At 38.2% G+C, this 13,516-nt stretch overlaps 1 protein-coding gene across 4 annotated transcripts in view; it reads left to right on the top strand.

Moving 5' to 3' along the window:
- The window catches only part of sox5 (SRY-box transcription factor 5), a 183,423-nt gene that overhangs the window by 32,681 nt on the left and 137,226 nt on the right, over positions 1-13,516 (top strand). For 3 of the 4 annotated variants that reach the window (XM_079624202.1, XM_079624200.1, XM_079624201.1), the window contains exon 2: positions 1,708-1,778. The gene's annotated coding sequence lies outside the window, so the exon portion shown is untranslated. Of the gene's footprint in view, positions 1-1,707; positions 1,779-6,487; positions 6,548-13,516 lie in introns of those variants that run through there. The other variant, XM_079624204.1, reaches the window with a different exon arrangement.

Here is a 13,516-nt window from a genome sequence, read left to right as displayed (position 1 = left end):
GTCGCCCATATATTTTTTCCTGGCCTTGGAGCGCAATAAGTGGGCGTATCGTATTCAAATAACTTTACAAGTTGACGTCATCTAGTCAGAGAAAAAGCTTCGGTCTTCTAACGATTCATAAAAATGACTCCGAGTCGACTCTTACTTTTGAAAGACAATAACTTTATATACGGTGCACTTTCATATTTCAAACTTTGCAGGATGTTTTTGTTCACTTAGATCTATGTTACACACTACATGAAAGGTAAATTTCAAAATTCCATAATAGGTGCCCTTTAAGTATTATATATAAAAAAAACTAATAATTTTTTTTAATGAATAAAAACAGTGATTCAAATGGAAAAATTATATTATATATCAAAGTACCAAGTTATTACTTGCCATTACTGTACCATCATAGGCCAAAAAAGGTCTGTTGTCGATAGTGTAGTGATTTATGAAGCACAGCTTACACAGAAGTCACTTGTAAACCAAGCAGCTTTCTTTTGGTCAATGCGGCAAATCAGCATGACCAACTGGAACCTGTTGCAAAATCTTCATGGTGAAATCTTCTGTCCTCACTTGACATTCCTGATCATGTGGATTCCTTTTAAATTGACTGGATTTCATCAGTGAAAATTAAAAAATGTTTGACCGTGCAAAATTCGCCATCATAATGGTAAGGTGTTTTGGGTGGATGTCAAGTCTGATCAAAAGTAATAACACACCTGTCCTCAAAAAACAATTTGAGGTATCATTCTTGCCGTAGCATGAAAAAAGACCAACAACTCTTCTATGCACGATCAATTGCATTGGCAAAGCTCACCTTTGCAAACAACATTATTTAATATAAATATTCAATCTGGATGACAAAATTGTGTGTCAGGTTAAAAGTCCTGTTTGTGTGATTGCTACTAGTTGAGAGGCTCATAAGCATCACCTAGCTTCACTTGACCCAGTGGCAACATACGCGCGCACACACACGCTCAACTCAATAAGGAATACATTACTCCCATTTCAAGTGACTCTTCCCCTTTTTCAGCAAACACATTTACTTTCTATTAAAGCCTGATCTGCAGCCAAGTAGCCGCCAGAGTTTATTACCATAAAGATTAGAACAGAGCTCTTTAACATGTGTGTGCACATACGTGTGTTTGTGTGTGTGCACATACTGTAGACTTCCCCTTCCCACCTGTTGAAAGGGTCTCTGTCAATCTATTTGAATCTGTTTCTGGACAGCTGTTTAATATAAAAATAAAAAATAAAAAATTAAAGGGTTTTCATCTAAAAATTAACATTCTCATCCTTTTCTGTTTTTTTTAAACACATGTATGACTGACTTTCTTCCGTAGAAAACAAAAGAAGATTGTATGAAGAATGTTCATGCTGCTTTCCATACAAAGGTAGGAAAAAACACCATAAAACTTTGTTAAAGTGGTCAATATGATTATTTTATTGTATTTAAAGTAGAATGAAGTAATCTGATAAATTTGTGTGCAGAGTAACAGACTGATATTTAAGACATTATTTTGTGAAAATTCTGCTTGACATCTGTGGTCACCATCCACTTTAATTTGTATGGAAAAGAGCAGCTTGGACATTCTTAAAATGTTCTCCTTTTGTGTTTCACTGAAGAAAAAGACATTGGATTGAACTGTTACCTTGATGCCTTCCTCCTTTTCTCTTTCTTAATTCACCTCTCTCCTTGGCTCTGTTTCTCATCCCCAGGGTTCAGTTGCTCACCAATGGGTTTGTGGTCTGAAGACGAGCAGCACTCATCTCTTTCACATCCTTTGTAGGTCAGTTCCTATTTTTACTCTTTTTCTTCCCCCGTTTTTGTGCAAGGACACCCCATTGTTGTCGGCCGAAACAAGCAAAGTCTGTTGTATTGGTAAACAAATCAATTACTGCTTCACAATGGCTGCGATGTGCTTATCAAAGACTCATTATCGCTCTGTGCCGTATTGTTGTCATCATGACACCTCTAATCATGGTTATCATGGGCTAGTAGTTTCCATGGCTACACTATAACATTCAGCCAATGAAACGCCCCATTCCAGCCCTGCAGAAAAGCCATCAGCCAATTGTAGCAGCCCAAGAAAGAACTAAGTGCCCAGTTTGGACCTTCACATTTGGGATAGAGAGCAAAAGGCCATGTAAATGCTGGACAATAATGCATCACTGGTTGGCAAATTATTTGGACAATCAGGTTAAACTGTTGGCGTCCATTTTTTTGGGGGGGGTCACAATTGCGCATTTATCGCAACTACGTGAGTGTTGCTTTTCTATTTACATGCGATTTTCACTTTCAAAACATGGCCTTTTTTTATTTTCCTAAAGAGAAAAAAAGTGTACTGGTTGGCGGTTTTCAGTGGGAGGAGGTGGAGTGATGATACAGAGAGCAGGGTCACAGTTATCAGAACAAACAGAGAGCAAGAGAAGCAGAAAGACTAAAAGAATGAGATGGAGAAAGAGAGGACAGGGCCACAGGGAGGGGGCACAGGGCCAGCTGGAGGGCCAGGCTATGTGCTTTGTGTATTTGCAGCAACAATACAGGGCAGCTGAGAGTTGCCCCATGACCGTTTCTCTGAGGGCAGCCTGTACCCTGTCCACACACACATAAATATACACACATATATATACACACACACACACACACACACACACACACACATACACACGGGTCACTGCAGAGCTACTCAGCTGCTGATGCAGTCAACTGGAAACAGCCACACTCCTAAAATCAGATTGTTTTTTTTTCTTTCCTGTCAAATACACTCAAGTGCATGCTTCACAGACCTTCATATTAAATGACATATGGGTTTGCTGTTGACACTGTCCAGGAAAGATAGCCAAGCTTGAGGCTCGGAGAATGTGTGTGAGCCTTTAAAGGGGGTCATATCATATATTATATTATAAATTATTCTTTCTTTTCTCGTTACCTCTTATAATGCTTGAAAAGTTTTTGTTGCTTCGAAAACAGTCATAATTTTGATGTTATTGTTTTACATTACTTTTTCACCCTCCTTCTGACCTTTAGAATTAAGTGTCATGTGTTTTGCTGATGTGCCTTTAAGACTCCTTTATAAATAGCTGAATAATAGTGCTTGACAGATGTAAACTGCTGGAACTCTACGGCGCCCCTAAAGGGACATGGTGGTGGGGCAAATATGAGATGGGAGAAAAAAATATATACCGTAATCAAAAACTTTTCCGTATCCCGAGTAACTTTACATTCACTCGCAAAACATCCCTGAGAAATTTAGCATTCTCTCGCAAAACCTTTGCTTTCCCCTGTGAAACTTTGCGAAAGTTACAGTATGTTTACATGGTACATTTCTTAAAGAAATTTTAATTCTCATGATCATGATCGGACATTTGTGTATTGAACAACGTCCTGGCTGGGCTGAAAGGTCACCAGCCTCTTCATAAAGGTTTGTGTTTCTGTGACTATAGTTTCCTTTGTGCAGAACAAACAGTGAAATATTGTTGTTCAAATGTGTTCAAGCATTTGGATCACAAGCTGTGTGTGGGGCACGGACAAGTGTGCTTGTGTGACCTCTGACCTGTCTTCCTCTCAGTACACATCTAAAGGAAGTTCCGCCTGCAGTTAGCCCACACAGACAGGAAATCATGTAGTGCAGAGGGAAGTTGTAGGGCTGTAAAGTTGTTTTAGATGTTGTGAACTCTTTGACCTCCACTCATGATGCAACGTCCTCTTTCCTTTATTGGAAAACACAGCTGAAAGCATGTCTGTTTATCCGTAAAGTGAAAAGTCGCCGTCTGAAGAATGCACCGTTTGTGTACGTGTGCATCCCGTTAACTCTTACAAGACACCTGCATGCACTCCAAACACTGGGACTCCTTGGTTTTCCTGCAGGCCGATCGCTACAGGGACCCTTGTCTTGCTCTGTAAACAAATACAGGCATGATGGAGGACGTGGCTGAACCCGTGTTTGAGCTGAGAAGTACAACTGTGTGTTAGTGTGTGTACAGCACGTCAGGCCTCTGGTGCTCTCTAACAAAGCACCTGTTTACTCTGCCGTAGTCTCCAATGTAAATACACACCTAGAAATGGATGCAAATTGTGCATGGCATTATAAAGAGCACATGAAGAACGGAGCTGGGGTTTTGGCCATGGCCTTCTCTAACTAGAGGGATGATGCTGGATATTATTGGATATTATGACTACTACTTTTTCTGGTCATCTAGAAAAGTGTTAAACCGATACACCAAAATACAGCATCAGTTCATGCAGATCCCAAAAGCTAGCATTTCTGTACTGCAAACTCCATACAAATGTCCTATACTGTCCCACTCACTTCAGTGTCTGTCTGCCTCTGGGACAATATTTGATTTCTTTTTCTTTAAAGAAATTAATACTTTTATTCAGCAAGGATGCATTACGTTGTTTCTTAAGCACCAAATAATCATATTAGAATGATTTCTGAAGAATCATGTGACTGAAGACTGGAGTAATGGCCATCATCGATTACATTTTAAATCTATTAAACAAAAATACTGTTTTACTTTATTTTGATTAAATTATTGCAACCTTTGTGAGCATAAGAGACTTTATTTCTCATTAGTCTACACTGCATCGGTACTTTACACTGTTACATTCTTAACTCTCTTTGAGACTTGGATTAAATATAAATAATTGTGTGTTAAACTAATGTCACAGTATGTTGCCCCTTTTCAGAGACTTGCAGAGAGTGGTCCATTTTTCCCAAAAATATGAAAGTGAAAATTATTAAAATATTTTAATGTTAAAAGAAATGTTAATTCTTGCTTTTAGAATAATACAAAAGTGCGGTGGGGTAAAATATCATAATATTTTACTATATCAAACTCTCAGTAGAAGGTTATGCAAAACTAATCTCACATACATTATGATGCACTTTGTGGACAGGATTTTTGTTTGTAGTTACACTTCAGTAAGGTTCGATTTCTTAATATTAGTTAATCAATTACTGTAGGTAATGGACTAACGATAAACTATATAATTTATATAATATGATCCTATCATACTGGGCGTTAAAGAGTTTACCTAAAAATAACAATTCAATGGATAGTTCACCCAAAAATTTAAATGATCCCATGATTTACTCACTCTCAAGCCATCCTATGTATCTTATGGACTAACGATAAATTGGCTATCGGTATATTTGAAAAAATCCTTCTCTCTCAGTGCACTTTTCAGTGAAACACATCATCTGTCATCAGGCGACAGATTGTCCCACACTCCTCTCCTAAATTCCCTCCTGAGTGTCTCTCTCAATATGCCCAGTGCCACCGTATTCCCTGAGTCTCTCTCCCAGTAGACCTGCCCCACTCCGGCTCTCTTCAGTACCTGAACTCCCTCACTCGAACGGCCGTCGGGCTAATTGCGGCAAACGCGCCTGTGAATGTATACGCAGTCATTACTGCTCACAGTGTGTGAAAACAGCAGAGGCCACATAAAGACGCACTCATTATGAAAAATGAGGCTCTTGAGTGAATTACATCGATGCGTTTGTGTGTCTTGTAGGTTGCGGCGTCCCCTGCGAGACGCCGCGATGAAGGGCGTGGGCAGGGACGGAGCTCCCTAATCAACACGGCAATCGCATTTCCATATAAACAACCAAAAGCTCGTCTACATACAATCCAATTCCATATGATGTGGGCTTGCCGTCAGGGCTTGTAATTGCTTCAGTTCACCGAGTGTTAGAACAGGGCAGAAGAGGACGAGAGAGGCCTCTGGAGAAATGGAGGAATAGTCCAAGCGAGAGATTTTTCAATGACCTGAGCTCTCCAGCGGTCTAGTATCCAAATACACTAAATCAATGCTCAGTCATACAGCGATAACAAGCCTCCTTTTATTTCCACAGTAATGGTTATGAATAATGTAACTACAACATTTAATGCGGCATAACCTGTTTTTAATGCCCATCAAATGTTTTAGAGAGCAGTGTTGGCGATTTCACACAAAACATTGTAACCAGTCTAATAGGTTGATTTGGTTCTGAAGCAACAACAACAAAAATCTTACTGGCCCCAAACTTTTGAACAGTGTATATTGAGCAATTTAATATTACTTTATAATAATAATGCTTTTGCATCTTTTTCAAAGCTTAAAGGCATTAGTTCCCATTTATTGCCCTTTTATGTAAAAGAGCAGACACTAAAAGACACTTTTCAAAACATTTTTATGTTCCACAAGCAATGAAAGTCCTACATTTTTGGAATGACATGAAATATAGAATATTCATTTTGGGGTGAACGGTCCCTTTAAGATCAGTCTCCAGGATCCTGCCTCATTCCACAGATTGATTTTTGTTTTCAAGTGCTTCCCTCTGCAAATCAGGCAGATCATGTGATCTCCTTCAATGCAATAGCTTTAAATAATGAGAATCATACATAAACATCACCTGCTCTATTCATCTCAGGTGAGAGAGAACCTGCCTCTCTCTCATTCTCGTTCTCTTGCCCCCCCTCTAGGATTCTTCCCCTCCTGTGGGTTAAAGTAATGTCTGGTCCTTTGGGTTTTCTTCTCCTTGAGATGAACAGAAGGAGAGGAGGAGAACAGGTAGTAGCATTATTCTTGGCTTTTCGTCGGTAATGCTGAACCCTGGCCAATTAGGTGGATTAAAACCAACAAAACACCTCCATTAGTGGGAGGTATTGTTACATGCTTGCTGATCATTTAGAAGTAAACTCCTGAGTGCCTCCTGGAATTCTCCCCCAGAATCCGTTTCCCTTTCATCTCGCAGGTCTTGTGTTCTCAGCAAAGCAACCAGAACTTGTGTTGGTGCCATGCTTTTGAACGCTGCGTATGGCTGTGCAAATAAACATTTAATAGCTTGTAGTTGAGGCATAAATGGTGAAAAGCTGGAGTTGTTTACGTTTTATTAAACATAATTATTAAATGTAATAGGCTTCTGAATCCTTGGACTGAAGTTGAACTTCAATGTAATGGGAAAATGGTCTCTCATTCATAGAGAACTTGAGCATTACACCACCGTTAAAACATTTGGGGTTGGTTAGATTTTTTTATGTTTTTTAAAACATTTAGGCCTATATTGTGAAATATTATAATAAATCATTACTATCTTATTAGTTTTTAAAATGTAATTTATAAATATTTATTTCAGCAACCATTACTCCAGTCTTCAGTGTCACATGATCTTTCAGAAATCTTTTGGATGTGCTGATTTGGTGCCCAAGAAATATGTATTACTATTATCAGTGTTGAAAACAGTTGTGCTGATTTTAACTGTGATGCATCTTTCTTTTAGGATTCATTGATTAAGAGTTAAAGTAAAAAAAAAAAAAAAAATTTTTTATTTAAAATAGATTATTATTGTTAACTTTTATTTAACATCTATTTTTAACATTTATTCAAAATGGAAATATATTCTTACATCTACATGTCTTTACTGTCACTTTAGATAAATTGAATGCATTATTTCTGTATAGGCCTACAAGTAAAAATGTATTTCACAAAAAAAAAAAAGTTTTAACAATAGTGTAGAAATTGCTTTGTTTCGTGTTGACGTATTATAAATAGCTAATTGCCGTTAGTTTACATCACAGCCCTCCCTGTACATGAATTGCTTCAGTTGCAGGTAGTATTAGGGGGAGGAACATTCTTATTTTTTGGGGGACATTCTTATTTTAGAGAGCTTTTGATTGGACAGAAGTTTGTAGTGCATGAGTCTTCAATTGTAATTGTTTTCCCAGAGGAGAAAGACTCTGGTAAAACAGTGTACTAACATATAGAAAGCTAACATACATCTTAGAGTAGCTATGCACTGCACCTTTAAAAAAAAAATCCCACCATAGGTCTCTTCTTAGGCATATCATTGATAATTACACCGGTGTTTTGTGCCTTGGAACGTTTGTTTTAATTTAGTTGTTTTAGTTGTGTTGGTCGATGACCCTCTTCACTTTCGCTTCTGAGCTCTGAAACCGAACATATTGAGAGCTCTCATCAACAATTGAATAGCTGAAAAGGAATTAACCTCTAAGTAGTGCGCCGTACATATGCAGAGAGTGTGCCCGTATCAAAGAGCATATTTAATAGAGCGCTGTGGCGTGGAGAGCTCGAGCGGAGTGTTAAATAGGCCGAGAGCTGGAAGTGAAGGGCAGAGGTGATATCCTCGCTAAAGGTCCCTAACAGCCAGAGTAACGCGTCCACACACACACACACACACACACACACTAGAGAGATGTATACGCATCCTGCATCCGGGATTCTAATCATCACATGTGAACACAATGGGTGCAGGAAGTTCGTTTTTTTTGTCATACCCAGGAGACATAGAGTGAGAGATATGGAATTCATGTGTGTGTATACACCAGTGTGTGCGTCCCTGGGGTTGGGGGGCCGTGCCGTGATGGTACAGATGGGACAACATATGACATGTGAGGGTGTGGGGACACTGAGGCTCTCTCCGTCCATCTGGACTCCCCTCTGATCTGCCCTGCCTCCCTCTGCCGTGTGTGTTTGTTTGTGTGTGTGTCTGTTTGTTTGTGTATATGTGAGTAAGGGCTAGCCATTCGCTCCTACATGGCTGTTTGTTTTGTGCAGCAAGAGCTAAAAAGTTTATTAGATCAGAATGTCATTAGCAGTTCGTCCGATGGCAAACTTTTGCTCCGAATTAAACATTTAGGACAAACCTTATATGAAACATTAATGACACCACAAATCATGTGGCATCTTGAGAAGAGTTGTACTATGACTTTTCTAAGCTTTCTATTCTTCTAAGCTTAGATTGCCTGGGGGGCATAAAATTGATTTACAGGGAAGGAGGTATTTGAGACATTTAAGTGATTTGTTATGTAATAGAGACCCCAGCTTGTCTTTGGCATGGGACAGTAAGTAACATCTAGAACACCTCATCAATCATCAGTGGGCAAGGTTGAGCACAAGCAATTTTATGGTCTGGTTTTAGGGATGCAGTACTGAACTGGTTATCAGCCAATATCTGCCTTTTTAAAATTTATACCTACAGTATCATTCATAAGTTTGGGGTTAGTAATTTTTTATTATTATTATTTAAAATAAATTAATACTTTTATTCAGCAAGAATGCATTGAATTGATCAAAAGTGGACAGTAAAGACTTTCACATTGTTATAAATGATTTCTATATCAAATACATACTGTTCTTTTTTAACTTTATATTCCCTGAAAAAGATACATCACGGTTGAAAAAAGAAATATTAAGCAGAATAACTGTTTTCAACATTTATAATAATAACAACTGTTTCTTGAGCTCCAAATCAGCATATTAGATCTTGTGACTGGAGTAATGATTCTGAAAATTCAGCTTTACCATTACAGAAAAAAAAAGAAAAAAAAAGTGAAAACAGGAGTTGATTTAAATGGTAAGACTATTGCATAATATTACTGTTTTTACTGTATTTTTGAGAGACTTATTTAAAAAATATTTGTAAAAATCTTACTAACCCCAACTTTTTTAATGTTTTATAGATTCATCAGCATTCCATCCTTTTAATGAAGTGGGCAGTCATTTTATATCAATGGCATCATCGGGGGCTATGCACATTTATAGTGTCGCACATTAAACCCTTCTTTCCAGTCAAATCCAAGATCGCAGCGGCCCAAAATTTATGTTAAGTGATGTGCAATTTAGCTGAAAATACCGCCATCAGCTGAGGTGGGAAGACGTTCTGGATTTGACAGCATAGTTTTGACCCTTCTATCGCTCCAACACAACCTATCCAATCCAGAAGCTGTAAACCTGTCATTTGAACATGTCTTTATCCCCCTCCTCCTCGTTCTAAAAACGTCATCCATGTCACCCGCCTGCGTTGTCCTCCGCTCACCTCCCTTCGGTGGCCCCCTGTGCCTTAGCACATTGTGGGTCATCGGCGGAGCTCAGCCCCGTTTGTCAGGTGCTGAGGAGGCTGTTTGAAATTCATGTTCGGTAGATTGTCAGACAAGAGGAGAGTGTGTGTCGGGGGGGAAGCGGCGATTGGAGGAGGGGGGGGGATGTAGCTTATTACCATATCAAAGAGCCAGCCGCCGTGGTCTAATGGTAATTACAACGGCCAACAATTGGCGCTCGCTGGTCGGATCATAACAAAAAAAAATTAAGGGTGTGTGTGTGTGTGTGTGTGTGTGTGTGTGTGTGTGTTAGAATGGAATACAGGGGGGTGGAATTGGCCAGGGCATTCAGGTTATGTTAATACAGCTCATCTATTTAATTAGTGCTCAGACGCAGGCTTTGTTTACTTCTGACATGTCTTTTTTAAAAGTGTGTGTGAGAGAGAGACAGTATGGTAACGGAGGTTTTCGGGAATGATTTGGCCCATAAGATTGAGGGAGAATAGTACAGGCAATAATGAGCTCCACTGTGGATGGACCTTTTGATGGTCGTCCTGACTCCGCCCCTCTGCTCGGCCCCCACTGGATCTGCTCACTAGAACGAACACACACACACACACACACACACACACACACACACATACACATACACACACACACACACACACACAGAGGAGACGGAATTCACATTGTCCAGCAACCTGGCCAGCAACACAACCTACTGTATGACTGCGTATGGTTTGTGTGCATCAATAGTGAGGCCAGAAAAAATGAGGGTGGATCTTAGTGTTCCTATTCTGTGTATACTTTTTAAAATGTCAGGAATATTATGGTGTACTGGATTCCTTTGCTTTTATGAAACAATAACGCTGTTCCAAGACCTAGTTTGTCGATCATGTTGGTAGCTTAGTCTGACAGTGTTTCTGGAGAGAGGTAAGAGCGCCCAATTTTAGAATCCAATCAATCCATATAATGGATAAATTCAGGTTTTACTTTACTTTTCTCTCATGAATACACTGAATTTTTTTTTTACTTTAAAATAACAATAATAGAGATTTATTTTAAGTTTCATCACATCAGAGGGACTATTTACACCTGGTCACTGCATGCGTTTACTCTGATTGGATAGCTATCCGATCGTGAAAAGACCAGTGTAAATGCTCTCCGAAACGCTTTCGAGACCGATTTGACTCCAATCGCTCAAAGCACTTCAGGAGGTGGTCTGAGATGCATTCCAAGTTTAATTCAAGTTTAAATTCATCTGGTTGTTGAAACCACATATATTAAATTGTAATCCTCCCATTATAAAAAAAAAGTGAGAGAGTATGTTATATAGGCTATGTGACGTCATAGCCAGATATGCAACGCATCGGAATTGAGAATCTGATTTATATCCGTTTTGCGGAGACATGTGTGGCCAAGTGTAAATGGAAACGTTTTAACAAATCAGACAGCTATCCAATCAGTAAAAACACATGAAGTGACCAGCTGTAAAAAGGCCCAGCTATGGGTAAATGTAAACTTATTCAATAATTTATAATAGTTTTTCTTACATATTTAGGCTATTTATTTGCTTGTTTGTTAACAGCGGTGCTCTAATTAATGTCTTGACCTCTTGCTGTGCTTTAGCTTTTAGTTTGCATGGTAAAAGCCTCTTAGAGAAGCAAGATTAACTTAATATATGCATACTGTGATGTATGTGGTGCTAGAGGCAGGACTGCGTTTCCCAGCATTGCAGCATGAACAAATGTTGCAAATTATTGCTTAACTGCTCGTTTATGGAGGACTAGTGTCACATAAAAAAAGTAGAAAAAAAAGAAAAGAAAAGTAAATTACTTTTTAAACAGACATTTAAAAACGTACATAATTCTAGTTTTAAAATGTAGTTAAAAGAAGAAATACATTGCTAAATTATTTTAAATGCTTCATTTAAATTGTTTTATATAGCATTTACAAATTACTTTTCTATCCATTTTAAGTTAAATTCTAGTTATTTAAAATGTAATTTTAATTTTTAAATGTATTAAATATAATTTGTTTAATTTTTTTTAACATGAATTAAACAGTTTTAAGTGTGTATTTGTTTATTTAAAAAAAAAAAAAAATTAAAAATGTTTTTTGTTATATTTTACTACACTTTCAGACATTAATTAAATAAACAGATTTCAATATGTCTTGACATAAATTGATTTAAATTAAGAAATGATGCATTTACATGTTTATTGAATTAATAAATTGACAATTGATTTCTTTATTGTATTCATTAATTATTTATTATTGGTTGAGTAACTTTGGGAAGACCAGCCATCAATCTGGGTGGGCCAGTGCCACTCTGGACATTTATGTGCCCTTTTCCCTGGTGTGCATATAAGGAGTGGGCTAAACTATGAATGAGGATATTTTTGAGAAGTGTGTGTGTGTGTGTGTGTGTGTGTTTGATTGTGTTTGTGATGACGGGGAGCTAGATGGTTATGGAGTTGTGATGGGCCTATTTGAAGGCCTCTTTAGAGAGGAGGGAATCACAGAATATGATGAGAGAATCTGATCGAGGGAGTTGTTTGACTCCTTCCTGATGCCTTTGTGTGTGTTTGCGTGCGTGGATGTGTACAAAGCATTTTCGAGCACCTACAAACTGTGTTTATCATACAGATCATCCTTCTATTACCCTGCACACTTGAACCAGTTGTGCACTGACACACAGCTGAAGAGGACATGCGCTCCTTGATGTCGTATCATCACAGTGGGTTGTGACTAGAAATAAAAGTGGTCATGAGGGCCACATCTTCTAGGTGAATTTTTATGTCATGAAAGCTGTCTCTAAATGTAGCTTTAAGCTTTATAATATGCACAGGAAAGATGCAACTCTTTAAAATATTCATACAACATAATGTGAAGTCCCCAACATGCTCAGCAGATTTACTCAGAATTGAGGAATGGACATCTCTGATTTTAAAATCCTTTCTGCATTTGCTATTCAGCTTAGAAAAATGCGAAAAACGTTTTCAGATTTCATGTCAACATTAAAACAAAATGTAAAGCAGGAAAGCTTACTAAAAATTTTAATGACAAATTTTAAACTTACAAAAAAGTCATAATCCTTCATCCAAATAAAAACAGTAATAACTTGTAGTACTAACTCTTAAATTACTTCCTGTCGTGTCTCATTGTATTATTCTGCATTATATGAGCTATTTTTGCATTATTTTAAACAACTGTTGTAAGTAATGTTGCCTTTGTAAAATCTTGTCATTAGTTAACCAACTTTTAATGCCTTGTCAATGTTAAAGGAACACTCCGACTTTTTGGGACTTTTGGGATTTTAAACTAAGTCACATGAGACACAGACATATTTTAACCGTATAAATACTGGGAACTATGTTCTCTGAAGGCGAAGCACTGCTATTTGGGCGGAGTGATAACCGCAGCACCTGAGACGCGCTCTGAACGAACTCTCTGCTCCTCACCACGGCGTGTCTCAGGTGCTGCGGTTATCACTCCGCCCAAGTAGCAGTGCTTCGCCTTCAGAGAACATAGTTCCCAGTATTTATACGGTTAAAATATGTCTGTGTCTCATGTGACTTTGTTTTTTGTACACTCTGTGACTATACAAATCACAACATGTAAATAGGAAAATGTTTGCGTTATTTTGTCACTTATTTGGATTAGTATGCTAGCTGCAACCATTTACATCCAGTCTTTGTGC

The sequence above is a fragment of the Phoxinus phoxinus genome (assembly GCF_949152265.1).
Source record: "Phoxinus phoxinus genome assembly, chromosome: 9".
NCBI lineage: Eukaryota > Metazoa > Chordata > Actinopteri > Cypriniformes > Leuciscidae > Phoxinus > Phoxinus phoxinus.
This window is presented reverse-complemented; position numbering and strand designations above follow the sequence as displayed.